An 18,369-nucleotide genomic window follows, 5' to 3' on the forward strand; every position below is an offset into this window, starting at 1 on the left:
TCTTAGTAAACTCTCGGGCCTTGATCAGAGAAAAAATTGTCTTGGCCTCATTCTTCTCTCGCAGTCTAAGTCTCTTTTTCAGCCCCAGCCTGCCTTTCAGGAGTACCCGGTTCTTGTAGGCCGCAAGCGGCTTACAACTACAAGGCCCATGCATGTGATTACCCCCAAGTCCTTCCAGTGAGAAACTATGAGTCTGTGTATTTCTATGCTAACACTTGTGATTTATTTTAATTGACATTAAAAAGTAAAATTAAAGTGGTTATAAATAAGCTGTACTCAACCCCCAGGTGTGGTAGCTTAGCTTTGCATTCACCGTCTATGCTTAAGCAATGGCTGAGATGGGCACGGATGCTCTGCTCAAGATATGTTCTCTTTGCTGACTGAATTTACTTCCCTGCCTCCATTGAGTTTACCAGAATAGCACAGATCCCATCAAACACCAGGGTTATTGCAACCTACACTGTATAAAAAACAATTTGCATAATCCAAGCCTTCTGAATGATTCTTCTTTATAAAGTTGACTTTCCTACTCTTGCCTCACTTATTAAGTTGCCTAAGAATTCAGTTCAGGGACTGGCATAATTACAGGGGTGAAAAGAATAAATTCAGTGTCTTCTTGCTTGAGCTACTGGTCTCAGAACACTCAAAACCCCCACCCTTGTGCACAATGTGTCCTGTTCAGATACACCAGCCTAGGGGCAGTGTTCTGAGAGAATGTGTGTCTGGACCTGATCACACTCCATGTTTGTTTTGCTCATCCCTGACTTTTTCTTTTGGGATCCAGCTACATAGAAATCTCACTTCACTTCACTTTTCTTTTCTTGATTATTTTTCTCCAGTTGAAAGATGAGCCAGGGTGTGTTGGGTGACAGATTTTAGTCCGTTTTACTGTTGCTGAATTTTTTTCCCTGAAAGATCTTGGTTTTGAATTCCTGTATAATCATACATTTTAATGTATATTAGAAATATAGCTCTTTTCTAGCATGCCTGATTTGACAATTTTGTACTTTTACTTTGAAGAAAATTTCCCTACGCAGCCTGAAAAGCCTGGTTTAATTCCTCTTTAGGTTTCTAAGAGACTCCATTTTTCTTCTGATGACATCTGCTTGCTCATTTAAATTCTGCAACTTTGCAAGATTCTTTGGTGCTTCGGTTAAGGATTTTATTCTGTGAGGAAATTGTTATGTGGTTTCTTGGTGTGGCTTATTTCAAAGATCACCCAAAAAAGGGAATGAATGCATCCTCAATTTCAGTTGTAACACTGTGCACCCTCTACTTGATGAGGCCTGAGTCTCTGCTGCCTGATGGCTCTGAGGAGCTGGGCAGCTTGCTAGAACTCAGCTGCACTCAGTGAAAATCAAGGGCTGTGCTACCAGGCTAGATCTACCTCCTCCAGAACTGCTGGGCTTAAATCAATCTCTCTAATTCTTGTTTTTAATCAAAGTCTAAGATGCATGCCCAGGCCATCATTTTTTCCCACATTAGAGATATACAAATATTTTGTAACTCTTTCACCAATGACTGAGCACTTCAAACATCCCCACTGTGTGTGTACAAAGTTGTCTAACTGATGATTAATATGTGCTACAAACTATTAGCAGCGGAATTAACAAGAAAAAGAATATGTGGCATTAATGGTAGCATGACTTTAAACTGATATTTCTAAAATTACTATTTTAATATATAGTTATGTATTAAGTTATATATTAAAAAGGACATTATATAAATGTAATGTAAATATACAAAGACTTTGAAATCTGGTGAAGGAGCAGGCCTTCTGCCATCCATTCCTCTCATCTTGGTAATACTACATTACCCAGACTGCTTTACAACTGATCCTCTGGGTATGACCTGGAATGATTCTGAGGCATTATTTCTGAAGTGTGTGATTGCATTTCCACATCCTTGTCTGGGTGCTTCCTTGGGGTAAAACATTGGTGAGCAGTGACTGAGGAGGCTCCAGCAGAATTGCTCTTTGCTTCCGCTGGTCCCTGGGCTCCAGCGATGTGGGGTTGATTATCATAATTTTAAAAAATTGTTTTATTTATTTACATTCCAAATGTTGTCCCCATTCCCAGTACCCCCTCTAAGAGTTCTAACTAGGAGTGGCTTTTCACCCTGTTTGCTCCTCCTTTGAGCAAGCCTTATTTCAGAGCAGTTTGGGGATTTCTTTTTTTGGAAAACATTCCCTGGCTTTATTTCTTCCCACATGACTTATGCTGTATTCTCTGCTAAGTGCCATCTCTCTGCCATTTAAACTTTCTACTGCTGGCTGAGAGAGTGTCCTTGTTGACATCATCATCATCAATTATCACCAAGTACCTCGTAGATTTTCAGTAAATGCTCATTAAACACATAGCTGAAGAGCAATGTGCTGTTGTGGCCACAGATGGGGCAGTTCGAGGGCATGTTATATGTAAGGACTTTAGCAACAGGACTCCTGGTACCCGGGGCACGTACTGTATGTGTTGTGCTCAGAAAAGCAAACACTGCAAATGAAGGCATGCCACCTGTCTCTAAACACCCCCTCATGATGCTGAGCTATGGAAGCACAACAGAGCTTCTGGCCTGGGATTCCCAGTGGGTATCTGATGAGTCTTTGTGGACACACTAGGAAAGCAGACATTGAAATTGACCATCCACTTCACCCCTGCTTTGCCTTTTTCTACCTTATGGTGTTAATTTGGTATCAAATCATATGGAATTCTTGGTCCCAAGATGAAAACACTTTTAATTATTTACTGGCTTAGGTAGAGATTTCAAGTAACTTCCAACTGACAAGCCCCAAAGGAGCTTGTGGAGGGTGTCATGCATGTGTGTCTGTTGATTTCACAACTTGGGCATCAACCTTTTGTCGCTTCAATTTGTGGTAATGAAAGGATCTGTTTTTAATAAATATCATATATATATATATATATATATATATATATATATATGACCATGAAAGGCAGCCTGTTTTGGTTGAGTGAAGCTTGCTCTAGAGACCCAGTAGAGAACTCTACAAGGGATGGAACAGTGAGACACATTCCCAGACATAGGCGTCTGACACCACGGAGACTCCAATTCCATAATTCTCTGACTGTAAGTCACTCAGACAATGTCCAAAGCTCCTGGAATTCTGGCTAGACTCCACCCCCACACTTACCTGACAATAGCCAGTTTTGCTTTTCTCCACAGTTACCTGGCAGCAGCAAGGTAGCCCAACCTATTATAAAAGGAGCTCCTAGGCCCCTCCTCTTAAGCACTGACCCCTCATTCTTATCTCTAGCTTTCCTTCTACCCCCTCCCTCTCCCCATCTCCACGTGGCCATGGCCAATCTCTTTCTTTCTATTTTCTCTCTTTCTCTCTGTCTTTCTACAATAAAGCTCTAAAATCATAGACTGTCTCTGCTCATCAAGACCTGCAGTACTTGAACCGATGGAATAGGTTTTCCTCTAAAGAGCTGCATCTAACCTCCCGCCAGAAGTCCTTCTTGCGCTCCAATCACGGGTCAGGATAAAGACTTTTGCCCAAGTAGGAACCACCCAGCACCCTCTCTCTCCTTGCCCTCTCCTCCCTTCGACCCCGAGGCTGGCTGAGTCACTCCTGGATACCCCAGTTTGTTTTCAGCTCTTCCGTGGTGTCCAGCAGCATCTGGGATGTCTGAGACTGGGAACCTGTTATTTCTGGCCTCCGTGAGGCCCAGAGACCTCAGAGTACCCCCGTTCACCCCTGAGGGCTGGGGTTCAGTGGCTGCACACAGCCAGACACCCACCGGGGCCATGTGGAGAGTGTGCTAGGGTCCTCTGTGTCTGCCTGCCCAGAATACTGGAACTCTGGTGGGAAGTGGGTTCTCTTCTATCCCCTTTATTCCCCCATGACTGCTGCCCCACATATATGTGTAAACATTTTATCATGTAAAGACACCTTTTGTAAAATAACTGAATTAATTTTGTTTGTTTGTATATGTGTGTGTTTTGCATTGTTAGTGAAATGTCTTTAGATTTCTCTTCCAAATAATTTATTATTTCTATAATTTAGACAAAAAGTAATGATCTGAGAAACAGTTTAAATTCTAAGAAATTTAATCACAGACTTGAGCTCCGTACTTTGACCTCCAAGAGGGATTGATTTGGAATAATGTCTTAAGGTTTTGATTTATTTTAGACAGTCTTACTATGTAGCCCAAGCTAGCCTCACAGCCCCAGTTTTCTTTCCTCAGGATGGAGAGTGCCAACTTAATGGAGTATGCCACAAAGCCCAGAATGGCAAAGACAACAGAGTTAAAGACCACTCTGTTGTACATCTTCTAATCTTATGCTTGCTAAGTTTCTATGCAGTCCTGCGGACAGTTTATGGTTTGGTTTCATATTACTGATGGAGAAAATGCCAGCCAAGAAAAGATCTGAGGTCTCTCTTAGAACATCTGTGCACAGGATGTGTGGACACAGTGAGGACCCTAGCAGCACCTGAGGCAGTGGACCTGTGGATACAATATGGACATGTGGAATATCTTTTCATGATCTGACTTTGGGCTACATTCTTTTTCTTATTCAGTCACAAGTTTCCAATCAGGGGAAAGCCTTTTGCAACCATGCAGGCACTTGGACCAGCAGATATTTCATTTTCAAATTAGAGTACTCTATAGAACATAACATTAGTTTTCCCAGGCTTGCCAATGCAGACACTGGGGCTTTCTAATGGTCATAGGTCCTGGGAGTCAATTCTTTAAAAAAATCAAAGCTGGACTTGCTGAAGTGTAGGTGTTCCTTGCTTTGTTGTTGTTTGTTTTCAACAGAATGTATTGGCTTGCTAAATAAAGATTCTTTTCTACAACAGTTAGAACAGACACATTACAGGATAGGTATTTTATGCATGTATGAGATGCTGTAAATCCTATCATTGTGGGTAATTAGTATATGCTAGTGAAAACCTTTTAAATATATGCTTCATATCTGCATTAATAATACAGCTTTTAGTTTCTTACACACTCAGGCAATATAAACTGTCAATTCTTGGGTTATCTACATTCTTTAGTGCCTGATTTACAGAAGAATTTCATCACAGGATTAAATTTGATGTGTGTAAAAGGGGAAAAAGCTGTAAGGTTTTATTTTATACCTACCATGTTTGTAGGAGGCCATAATAGCCCACATCAACAACTGCTTCCGAATTTCACTTTTCTCCCAGATACAATGGCTTATATCATGTAACATGGGTCAGCTCTATGAAGCAGGCCACCTATGTAATTCTTGTATAAATTATTTTAAAGCAATAGCCATACTAAAGCCCCAGGACCTCGGGTATAATGGTAGATAGAGCCAGGAAAGGTGCCATCATTGCCAATGGATGCATATAGATCACAGAAAAGCCACCAGTGAGTGTGTGCTCTGTCCCCAAAGTATCTGTGTTAGAAAGCTAAAATGCCACATTGGTTTCCTATGTGTGTCACCAACCATTCCTCAAAGGTACTAGAAAACAATAGCATTTTCTTATTCTTTGCATTTAAACATTTGGGGAACTTGAGACTTTCTGGCAGGTTTATGAAATATTAGTAGATTTTAAAAAAGTCTTTGCCATGTAGAGATGGTTTAACAGAGTGGGGATAAATGAATTTATTTTTTTTATTTTTTTTATTTTTTGATTTTTAATATTTTTATTACATATTTTCCTCAATTACATTTCCAATGCTATCCCAAAAGTCCCCCATAGCGCCCCCCACTTCCCTACCCACCCATTCCCATTCTTTTGGCCCTGGCATTCCCCTATATTGGGGCATATAAAGTTTGCAAGTCCAATGGGCCTCTCTTTCCATTGATGGCCGACTAGGCCATCTTTCGATACATATGCAGCTAGAGACAAGAGCTCCGGGGTTCTGGTTAGTACATCATGTTGTTCCAACAATAGGGTTGCAGATCCCTTTAGCTCCTTGGGTACTTTCTCTAGCTTCTCCATTGGGAGCCCTGTGATACATCCAATAGCTGACTGTGAACATCCACTCCTGTGTTTGCTAGGCCCCGGCATCGTCTCACAAGAGACAGTTATATTTGGGTCCTTTCAGCAAAATCTTGCTAGTGTATGCAATGGTGTCAGCGTTTAGAAGCTGCTTATGGGATGGATCCCTGGATACGGCAGTCTCTAAATGGTCCATCCTTTCATCACAGCTACGAACTTTGTCTCTGTAACTCCTTCCCTGGGTGTTTTGTTCCCAATTCTAAGAAGGTGCACAGTGTCCACACTTTGGTCTTCATTCTTCTTGAGTTTCATGCGTTTAGCAAATTGTATCTTATATCTTGGGTATCCTAAGTTTTGGGCTAATATCCACTTATCAGTGAATACATATTGTGTGAGTTCGTTTGTGATTGTGTTACTTCACTCAAGATGATGCCCTCGAGGTCCATCCATTTGGCTAGGAATTTCATAAATTCATTCTTTTTAATAGCTGAGTAGTACTCCATTGTGTAAATGTACCATAATTTCTGTATCCATTCCTCTGTTGAGGGACATCTGGGTTCTTTCCAGCTTCTGGCTATTATAAATAGGGCTGCTATGAACATAGTGGAGCATGTGTCCTTTTTACCACTTTCACCAATGGACAGATCATGGAAACAGAAACTAAACAGGGACACAGAGAAACTAAGAGAAATTATGAATCAAATGGATCTGGCAGATATCTACAGAACATTCTATCCTAAAACAAAAGGATATACCTTCTTCTCAGCACCTCATGGTACCTTCTCCAAGATAAATGAATTTAGAAAGCATACTACGATATACTTAAATTACAGTAGTGAGGGAACAAAGAGTGAATGGCCATCTTGGGTTGGAGGAAAGGGGGAAAAACACAAAAGGGTGTCTTTTATGCCACCAACCGTCATCTATAATTAGTTATGAGAAAGGTTTGGGTGGCTCATGGTTCTTGGAGAAGAGTCTTTTGCTCAGAAGCAGCTGCAGGTCATGGTGTAAGGTGAAATCTTAGATACATCCATCAATCAAAGGCTGGCGGTGCCAGAATCTCATTTCATTATGTTACCCAGATGATTCAGATGGACACTGCCTGGAAAATCATGCGTGCAAAGGATTTGCATAGAATATTCCATGGATGTTACTTGGACTCTAGTTTGGGGAAAATGGGCTCAAAGCTTTATATGCTCTTACTTGAATCTAAAATGACTGGAGATTTTGTCCAAGAATAGCTGGGCAGGGTGAAGAAATTAAAAGGAAATGAGCCAGAAAGGCTTTGCATTTTGCAGAATAATAGCTTAGAGCAGGAAGGTCGGTGACTGAATTAAAGCAGAAATGAGTTGGCATTCTCGTCCAAAAGGTATTAAAAGGAATTGATGTAAATGAGTCTGGTTCTAATATAAGATGTAAAAATGTATAGAATGTGGAACACGGATGCAGCTCAAATCCCCTGTGTGGTTGGTCCAGTTCTCTGGTACCCTTCCTAATATAGGAATTTCAGCCATATGGGGTGGGGGGCAGGTAGATCCTCTTCTCTGTCAAATGCATAAAACTTCATCAGTTTAGGAAAAGCACCTCGATTGAGTGGTCACGCTGTTCAGGGTTGTAATGAAAGAAACTATTATTTCCAAACAGCCCCCACCTCTTCTTCCCCACCCTCAACTTTCAGAATGAGTTGAAAAAACCCACAAGAGACAAAACAGAGAGCAGGGGCAATTATCAGCTAACCAAACACTGTGAGTTTGAACTCTTATCATACACAAAGTAAAAACAGGTTTTTCCAACTGTCTTTTTAAATTTACATTCTGCTTCTGTGTGGAGAAGTTTTCCCGGAGCCATCTAACAGGTAGCATGAGGGCAGAGTTATTCCTCCAGACAGACTTCCCTAGGGATTGAAATGAATGACTTCTGAAACCAAGCATTTCTTAACAAATCATATAAAAACCTCACTGGAGACTTCTGCTGCCAGGAGAAAGACTTTAAGCATCCACTGATGGCTCCTCCAAGACGATAAAGAGCCAGATGCATCAGGCTTGGAGCTTAAAACTGCTGATGTCCAAATTTAGCTTAAACATGCTTCATCCCATTTTGAAGAACTAATGTAGTGCTACATTCTTGCTTGTGAGGTAATGTCATTTTTTGTTTTGTAGAGTCGTTCTTTCTCGCTAATACAAATCAGTAGAGTGGCTGTTTATATAAAGAAAAGAAAAAAATAAATAAAACCACATATACTGATTTATTTTGGAATGAAGAAGGAACATATTTTTTTTAGAGAGGGATTGAAAGGGGTGTGCAGGAGAAGGGGAAGAGGAGGAAGATGGAGGGGGAAAGAGAAGGAGGAAAAAGGAAAGAGGAGGAGGGGAGAGAGTAATCCTTATTACAAAAGTCAAGAGAGGTGAAGTCTAATCCTAACTGATGTGTTGTGCTAGTTAAAGACCAAGGAAACACAGCAACATATGGAACTCTGTCATGGATCAGGGCTTCAGAGTGTTTCGAATGACCTGTGGTCTATAGAAGAAAGTTTGAGGTGACTGAGTTATTCACGCTTCCACCAGGAAAATGGCTGTAAGGAGACATAGATTTGTTAGAACCTGCAGAACTATGTTGGGGGAAAAAAGGGATTTTTCTGCAGTGGATTAAATGTTAATTAAAGACTATATACATTTCAGGTTGCGTTTGAGACATATTGCTGACCTGAGCATCTTCACAGGGACTATCTCTGATGCACGTTAATTTTATAATTTATTGAATTAACTAGCACAAAAACATTAAAAATTAATACTGAAGTCTGGAATGTCTATTAAAGTTCTGCTGAAATAGAGCAAGCTCTTTGGCTTAGGCATAGAGTGCCCAGGGGAGCTGCAGATTCAAAAGTCCAGGTTTCATATTTTCCCTCCCAAACTATATTCATGTCACCCTGGTAGAAAGAGACAAAAGTGATGGTGTCAGTATGCACATCATGAAGGCTGATAGACATTCTGTTAAATGTTCTAAATTGGTCATAGGACCAGCTAGTTATTGCCAATGAATATCTACAGCCTGGGATAAGGTCCTCAGTGCAGGAGAATGGGCTTTGGTCAGGTGCTTTAACGTTATCTGGCAAGTTTCACTTTTGTAATACACAATTAACAATTTGAGATTTAGAAGATTTTTTTCCCTCTCATACTATATTTAATGAACTCTATTTTTAAAGCTGATTGTTAAAATTATTTCTGACGTGGCTACTTCCAATCTCTTAAACTTTGTATTCTACCCCCTTCTCAGCCAAGCCACTTTAACCTTCTAATGGTCCCCTTACATTTCTCATTAAATCTTAACAACCCATTACTGGCTCTAGGCTGGTCTGGCGTTCTGAAGAAAGCCGTGCTACCTCTGAATCATAAAGGCAAAAGGACTTTTATTTTTTTGGAGGGGTGGGTCAGATGAGGGTCATGGGGTAGAGCCAACCTGGCTGGAAGTGTTCGTATCTGCTAGAAATCTGCAGTGGGCCTTGTAATGGAGAGAGTGGGGAGAACAGAAACCAGCAACTCTGTGTGTAGTGGATGCCGTTGCTGTGCCACAGTGGCTCCCCTTAAAGGAAAATCACACCTTTACATAAAAGCAATGGCACTCATCACATCACAGTTCTTCCTCTCCCAGGCCTTTTATACACTTGTCCTAATGCGTCAGCTTTCCCAAGCTGCTTAATGTCTTTATTCTGTATAGAAGATGCTTATTAGCAAAATCTGCAAAAGAGAACCAAGTGGCAAACCGTGACTCCGTAACGACTGTAATTTCTGTCTGTTAACATTTTGTTTAGAGAGGAACACATTTTGGGGAGACATTGAAACAAATTAAATTACACAAAAAAGAAAAATCTTGATGAATAAAGTGCCCCTTGTAAATAAATCACTGCAGCAAGTGATACAGTTGCTGGGGAGGTGTAAAACTCGAAGTGTTCCATGCCGCGAGAAGCTTCTCACATCCAAATGGGCACTCAAGCAAAGCTAAGTGAGCTGACGGATCCTTCTAGAACAAAGATGCAAGAGATGCTGGGTGGAGTTCAAACAGGCTTTTGAAAAACAAAAAAGCATTGGGAATTAGAAGAGGCAGAGTCAGGGAATTTCTCTGTGGGGTGTTTCTGACTGAGTTCTCAGAACTACCTGATGACCTATTAGTGCAACTGATAGGACACATGGAGCTCAGTAGGCTGAGATGTGCTGTTCAGACTTGGCTCCCTTATTTTGAGCACTGTTTTAGGTTTTGTTCAGTGACCAATCACTGACAATAAGGGGAGTTGAATGTGTTGTAGCTAAATGTCCAAGTGTATTGAATAAGGGATAAAGGGACAAACAGGGCTAAGACTGGGATTAAAGAGAAGATGGAAGAGTTTCAGCAGTGTGTGTGTGTGTGTGTGGGGGTCATCACCAATTAGACAAAGATGGAACCATACTTTATAGTCACTGGTTTCCAGTTCCTTTCTGTTGCTGTGATAAAATCAGACCAAAATCGCACCACAAGAAAGCCTACAGAATCAACTAACCTGGCCACAGAGACTGAACCACCAACCAGGGACCCTGCATGGGACTGACCTAGGTCCTCTGCACATATGTAACAGCTTTGTAGCTTGGTCTTCATGTGGGACTCCTAATGGCAGGGGCATTGGTTGTCTCTGACTCTGTTGAATGCCATTGACACTTTTCCTCTACTAGGGTGCCTCTCTAGTGTCAAGAGGAGACGATATGCCTAGTCTTACTGCAACTTGAAACTTGTAGTCTATCCAAGGGAGGATGGAGCTGGTGGTTATCCAAGGAAGGGATATCCAATAGATATGTATATCCAAGGGAGGAGAAGTTGATAGGGGAGGGACACAGAGTGGGGGTGAACTGGAGGGAGGGAAAATTGTCATCAGGATGTAAAGTGTATTAATTAATTTTTAAAAAAATCTGACCAAAAGCAATTTAGGGGAGGAAAAGTTTTATTTCAGCATCCAGGTCACAGTCTACCATTTAGGGAGGTGAGTGCAGGAACTCAAGCCAGAGCTTGATGTAAAATTGATGATGGAAAGCTGTTTTTGACTCACTCTAAGTCAATTCCCTGGACAGCTTGGGTGGTTCCAAGAATATATAAGAAAACTATCTAAAGGGAATGGTGCTGCCCATGGTGGACTAGGTCTCCCTTTATTAATTATCATTTAAGACAATTCCCCACACATGCCCAACTAGGACATTCTGATCTGGGAACTACTTCAATTTACATTCCCTTCTCAGGTGACCCTAGATTGTGTCAAGTTGACAGTTAAAGCTAAATGGATACTCTACAGAAGTGAGAAAGTTTCAGAAGCAGACTGCACAGTTGGCTCATGCTGAGACTGATACATATCCACACAAAAATGGCGGAAAGTTGGTCACATCTTTAATCAAGGTTTCTCAGGAGGATAGAGAAGCTTGAAGCCTGACCTGAGGGAGCTGACAGAGGAAACTGGCTTAGGTTTTAGCCTTGCAGGCTCGGCCATGAGTGAAAGTTTTCAGGTCTGGGCTGCTGAGCAGTTTCAGTGCAGATGATGTAAGTAATAGAGAAAGGCATAGAGAAGCTAGGGCTCTGCTCAGCTTGGTGGGTGAGAGCACATGAAGGAGAGGAAGAAACAGAGCTTAATGGCTATCAGCAGTCAAACCTCAAAGATATAGTCAGAATTCTCCTTATAATTCAGGTTGCTTTATTACTGCATTCTGAAGCCCTGTGTAGTCCTGTGAAGAAAGTCTATTTTTCTTTTCACTTTCTATAACAAATTGCCTCAGGAGTTTCAGCTTCCCTTCAGACCTAAAATCTAATTCCTTATCTGTGTTCCTGGAAAGCAAAGCCCGTGCCGCCTGCTGCTTGTGTGTTTGCCTTCTGGCTCTGAAATCTACCCAGCAGCCTTGCTCAGAGTCTTCTTGAGGAGGGCTGGAGGCCAGATGGCAGAATGCGATCTATACTGGTCAGAAAAGTCCTCCAGAGAACCGTGTGATGGGAGCTAACTCCAGTTGTGACTGGAGCTTATCTGGTTGGGCCTAGATGGCTATTCTCAAGGTAAAGAATCAGAGGTTTCTGTTTCTGGAAGAAATAAAGTTTAGGAAAATCTCAATTAAAATAACGTAAATGGAGGAGGCCAGTAAGAATCTCTGTGAGATAGATGACTCCACAGTCATGGTTGCATAGAAGAGCTGTGGCAACAAAGTCACGAGTTTACTAGGCCAAGAAAATAAGTTTGTTTCAGTGGAAATAGCTACCCTCTTATTCAGTGTGTTAGGGATTATGGCATTCTAATACCTACTTCTAGTGAAGTCACTGTTACATGTCCCCATGGCTAATAGATTCTGTTGTCACTTAACACATGAAAATACATCACACACACACACACACACACACACACACACACACACACACACACACTACAGGTGTAATGCAGTATTGCTGTTTAGGTGGTAAATGTTCAGTGAAACCTCCAGAATAATTATTGATCTGTAATCTTTGTATTCATATTCAATAAATGCTATGATTGACTATTTCCATAAGGTAATGAGTGAGGTACTAGAGCTGTATGGGTCTTGTTCAAATGTTTCTGTATTCATTCTTGAATTTGAGTCTCAAGAGTAGAGTTTGCTCATCTGTGTTCACTCATGGAAAGTCTAAACTTGACCAAAACAAAACAATTGTTTCTAGAAGTTTTTGTCCTTTTTACCTACATCCATTAAGCACATTTTCAATGTATTGCAAGATCAGTTTGCTGTTTGAAGTCATGTTAGATAATGTCTATGTATCCAATTTGGGCACATTTAATACTTCAAAGTATACAGTGATTAGCATGATTTTTCACTGTAGATTTATGGGAGCATGCTCTTCTGTGGAGTAAGAACTGCTGGGAAAAGATTCATGGTTGTCACTATTTCCTTTAGCATTGGAGTGCAAGAACTAAGCATTTACTATTTGGCTTTTAGCAAAACGTCCTTATGAAATAAACAGATGCCAACATTTTGTTCCATGTCAGTTTTCAGTAGATATTAAATCAGAAGAGGGAATTTGGTTTGGGGAGATCAAAAGGAGGCCAGCTCAGCTTTGGCTCTCTGGCTCTCCGACTCTTTGGACTGGCCTTGTTTTGTACACTTGCTTTTATCAACTCTGAGCTGTCATGAGAGAGGAAAGTCTGGGTGGCTTCCATTGCGCTTCCTGTTTTTGTTTGGCACCAGTTCATGCATCTTGAACAAACGTCTTTTCAAAAGCCAAAGGAAAGAGGCTAAGGATGATTTCCCAAATTTTAATCATATTTTCCCCAACTTCTAAGTTTCACAATGGTTTTATCTTTGTTTAGGCTACATAGTCCAAAAAAATCATTCCCATTCAACTATTTTTGTTGATGACAGTTCTCATTTTTTATCTTTACCTATGCAGAGGGTTTTGAATAAGTGTTTTTTTTTTCTTTCTTCTGTGAACACATATGTTTAAGGCACAGTTATTTAGGAAATGTGGTGAGCAGGGTTCTTCTGGAGCATTTTGAACGGCATTGTCTTTCATATCATCCTAACGTTCATCAACCCATTGGAGAACTTCTAATTTTAAGAACTTTATTCCACCCTAATTTTACATTAGGACAAGGAAGAAAGGTGCCACTGAAGATGGAATTAGACAAATTACAAATAGTATTCCTATAAGTAGTACTGTACTATGTCAGAAATGACAAAAATATTCTCAAATTTTTATACTAATTTAATTTATTTATTCATGTAATATTCTTAGGTTTCTTTAGAAGTCATGGATGGTGGAATGTACTTCCAAGGATGTCCTTGCCCTAATCCGGAGACTGTGAACATGTTATAAGAGACAACAAAAACAGATCGTTGAGCTAACCCATTATATCTGGGAAATAGCTGGAAGACAGACACTTAAACCCAAATCCATGAAAGTTCCTGAGATGTCAAAAATCCTAATTATTGTTATGCATGTAAGATGGACAGACTCTAGACAATCATGCAAATGTGCCTGCCTTTGGTGGGGCAGGTATGAGGCTGCCTAATATTTGGGAAAAAATATTGGAACATCTCTGAAGCTGGGCACAAAGAAGAAAGTATTTTTCCTATTTTTGTTTTAATCTAACATCTGATTATTGTAGGTTGGGTGAGTCACTCTCAGCAAGTTAGTGGGAAGACCTGCCTCGTCACAATAGGATGCGACACTCAGATCTGACCAACTCTCTGGAAAAGTAGCAAGCATTTCTTCCTTCTTTTCTTTCTTTTTCTATTTGCATCCAGATCATTATTATTGAGAATTCTTGTGAAACTTTATCAATAGTATTGAAATATGAGAAACGATTTGGATTTCCAGCAACATCTTATGAATGACCCTAGATCACATCTTAAGACTGTAACCAGCCGTGTGCAGTGTGAATAGCAGTAACACTGAACTCTGTTCTGGCTTTGAAATCATGTCTTTTGTATAAGGTGATAATTTTACAATTATGCACATTTATGCCCTTAAACTAAACAGTTTCAGTGTGTGTGTATGTGTGTGTGTGTGTGTGTGTGTGTGTGTGTGTGTGTGTGCGCACACACACACACACGTGCAGACCAGAGTCTCACCTCAGCTGTCATTCTCAGCAACTGTCCATCTTGATTTCTGATGTGAGCATCTAACTGTCTTGAAGCTGGCTGATTTGACCAGGCTGGCTGCTAACTGAGCCCTAACAATTTGCCTGTTTGTACCTCTCCCATGCTGAGACTTGCCAGCCTGTGACCATTCCCAGATTCTCCATCAATTTCTTTATATATTTTATTAACATAAGTTTGGGGGGAACAAATATAATTATCACATTTGCATAGCAATTGCTTTGGAAGAAAGCAATGGTTGATACACACACACACACACACACACACACACACACATACATACATATATAAAACAGTAGAACTAGATAGGTACTCATGAATACCTAGAATTCTCTTTCAGTTATTAGAAATGTGGTATTTGTTCTTGTCAAAGAAATAACTAAAATCATACTTCTCTTATTGGTCTCTCTGTTATCTGAAGTCATCTCTGGCACCACTGATATAACATCCTATTTCTTTACTAAGTTGCTAGCCAGCTGAGCAATGCCCTGGAAGTACCCTGTTAATATAGCCCCAGAGATTAGAAGTACTGTAAGTCAGAACTTATTAACATGTTAATATACAGATTGACTGCAGCTTTTGAAGTGATCTTTGACACAAAGAATACTTCTATTCTTTCTTCTACAGTCGATGGCTGGAGTTTAAAACAAACATGACTGAAAGCAAAATGCTTTTACTGTGCCCTGAACTTGCCAGAATAAATCTTTATATTAAAGCATAAAGGCAAAAGAGGCAGGGAACATGTAAGTTTGATCACTTTTGGTAGTGTTAAGTACTGTGCTGAAGTAGTCACTCTTAGGGAGTAGTGAGATAAAATGAAAATGTATTCTGGCTATGCCTGCTTTGTTCAACGTCCTTAACATAGCTGTTCTTTACTGGTATCTTTGGAATTGGTATATTTGCCTTCAGTCCCTCCATTAAAGAGTATTATCAATGTACCAACTATAAAAGCTATTTTTATGTTTTACAAATAATACCAATGAATAAAATAGACATTGACTATCAGATAATGAATTGATCTATATTAGATGAAGGAATGTGGTTATATTTTATCATTGATCACATGATCATTTTTAGAGCAATACAACTAAGACAGTGGATAAATAAAAAAATAAAGCTGCAATTATGTCTTATAATGAAAGAGGCTGTGGACGTACTTAATCACTTCTGGATTCTTTTATTTGTATTTCTGGTAGTTAAAGCATCCAGGATGTCCACTAGCATTTGTGATCTAAATGTATGCTCAGAAGTGATAAAAATTATCTTATTTTGAAATACAGAGCCGGCCACAGGATTTTGAGACTGCTGGTGAGTGGAACACAGCTTCTGCTCCAGTCCAATCACGCGGGACCTGAGACTGCTTTGGTTGGGGAGGCAGAAATCCGGCCTGAACAGGGCCACAAGCCTCTCTGGTCAGAAAAGCGCCAGGGTAGCTAGGGCGCAGGGTCGGCTGACACTCGCCAGCTACCCACAACACCCGCCAAAGGATCTTAAGACTTCTGGTGAGTGGAACACAGCTTCTGCTCCAATCCAATTTCGCGAGGGACCTGAGACTGCATTAGTTAGGGAAGCAGAAAACCTGCCTGAGTAGGACCACAGGCCTCTTCCGGCCGGACCAGCACCAAGGTAGCTAGAGCGCAGGGTCGGCTGACACCCGCCAGCTACCCACGACCCCCGCCACAGGATTTTGAGACTGCTGGTGAGTGGAACACAGCTTCTGCTCCAATCTTTAAACAGTGACAACGACAACAACTAACCCCAGAGATTACCAGATGTCGAAAGGTAAACGTAATAATCTTACTAACAGAAACCAAGACCAGTCACCATCATCAGAACCCAGCACTCCCACTTTGCCCAGTCCAGGGCACCCCAACACACCGGAAAAGCTAGACACGGATCTAAAAGCATATCTCATGATGATGGTAGAGGACTTCAGGAAGGACTTTAATAACACACTTAAAGAAATACAAAGGAACACTGGTAAACAGGTAGAAGACAGTAAAGAGGAAGCACAAAAATCCCTTAAAGAATTGCAGGAAAACACTGCTAAAGAGTTACAAATCCTTAAAGAAAAACAGGATAACATAATCAAACAGGTAGAAGTCCTTACAGAAAAACAGGAAAACACATCCAAACAGATGATGGAAATGAACAAAACCATACTAGACCTAAAAAGGGAAGTAGACACAATAAAGAAAACCCAAAATGAGGCAACACTGGAGATAGAAACCCTAGGAAAGAAATCTGGAACCATAGATACGAGCATCAGCAACAGAATACAAGAGATGGAAGAGAGAATCTCAGGTGCAGAAGATTCCATAGAGAACATCGGCACAACAATCAAGGAAAATGTAAAATGCAAAAAGATCCTAACTCAAAACATCCAAGAAATACAGGACACAATGAGAAGACCAAACCTACGGATAATAGGAGTGGATGAGAATGAAGATTTTCAACTCAAAGGACCAGCAAACATCTTCAACAAAATTATAGAAGAAAACTTCCCAAATCTAAAGAAAGAGATGCCCATGAACATACAAGAAGCCTACAGAACTCCAAATAGACTGGACCAGAAAAGAAATTCCTCCCGACACATAATAATCAGAAAAACAAATGCTCTACATAAAGATAGAATACTAAAAGCAGTAAGAGAAAAAGGCCAAGTAACATATAAAGGCAAGCCTATCAGAATTACACCAGATTTCTCACCAGAGACTATGAAAGCCAGAAGATCCTGGAAGGATGTTATACAGACACTAAAAGAACACAAACTCCAGCCTAGGCTACTATACCCAGCCAAACTCTCAATTAACATAGATGGAGAAACCAAAGTATTCCATGACAAAACCAAATTCACACATTATCTCTCCACGCATCCAGCCCTTCAAAGGATAATAACAGATAAAAACCAATACAAGGACGGGAACCACGCCCTAGAAACAACAAGAAGGTAATCCCTCAACAAACCTAAAAGAAGATAGCCACAAGAACAGAATGCCAACTTTAACAACAAAAATAACAGGAAACAACAATTACTTTTCCTTAATATCTCTTAATATCAATGGACTCAACTCCCCGATAAAAAGACATAGACTAACAAACTGGCTATACAAACAAGACCCAACATTTTGCTGCTTGCAGGAAACTCATCTCACAGAAAAAGATAGACACTACCTCAGAATGAAAGGCTGGAAAACAATTTTCCAAGCAAATGGTATGAAGAAACAAGCTGGAGTAGCCATTCTAATATCTGATAAGATTGACTTCCAACCCAAAGTCATCACAAAAGACAGAGAGGGACACTTCATACTCATCAAAGGTAAAATCTTCCAAGAGGAACTATCAATCCCGAATATCTATGCTCCAAATACAAAGGCAACCACATTCATTAAAGAAACTTTAGTAAAGCTCAAAGCACACATTGCACCTAATACAATAATAGTGGGAGAATTCAACACACCACTTTCACCAATGGACAGATCATGGAAACAGAAACTAAACAGGGACACAGTGAAACTAACAGAAATTATGAATCAAATGAATCTGGCAGATATCTACAGAACATTCTATCCTAAAACAAAAGGATATACCTTCTTTTCAGCACCTCATGGTACCTTCTCCAAAATTGACCATATAATTGGTCACAAAACAGGCCTCAAGAGATACAAAAATATTGAAATTGTCCCATGCATCCTATCAGATCACCATGGACTAAGGCTGTTCTTCCATAACAAATAAATAATAGAAAGCCAACCTTCACGTGGAAACTGAACAACACTCTTCTCAATGATACCTTGGTCAAGGAAG

Source organism: Mus caroli, unplaced genomic scaffold (genome assembly GCF_978045245.1).
Source record: "Mus caroli unplaced genomic scaffold, Mus_caroli_1 scaffold_3, whole genome shotgun sequence".
Taxonomy (NCBI): domain Eukaryota; kingdom Metazoa; phylum Chordata; class Mammalia; order Rodentia; family Muridae; genus Mus; species Mus caroli.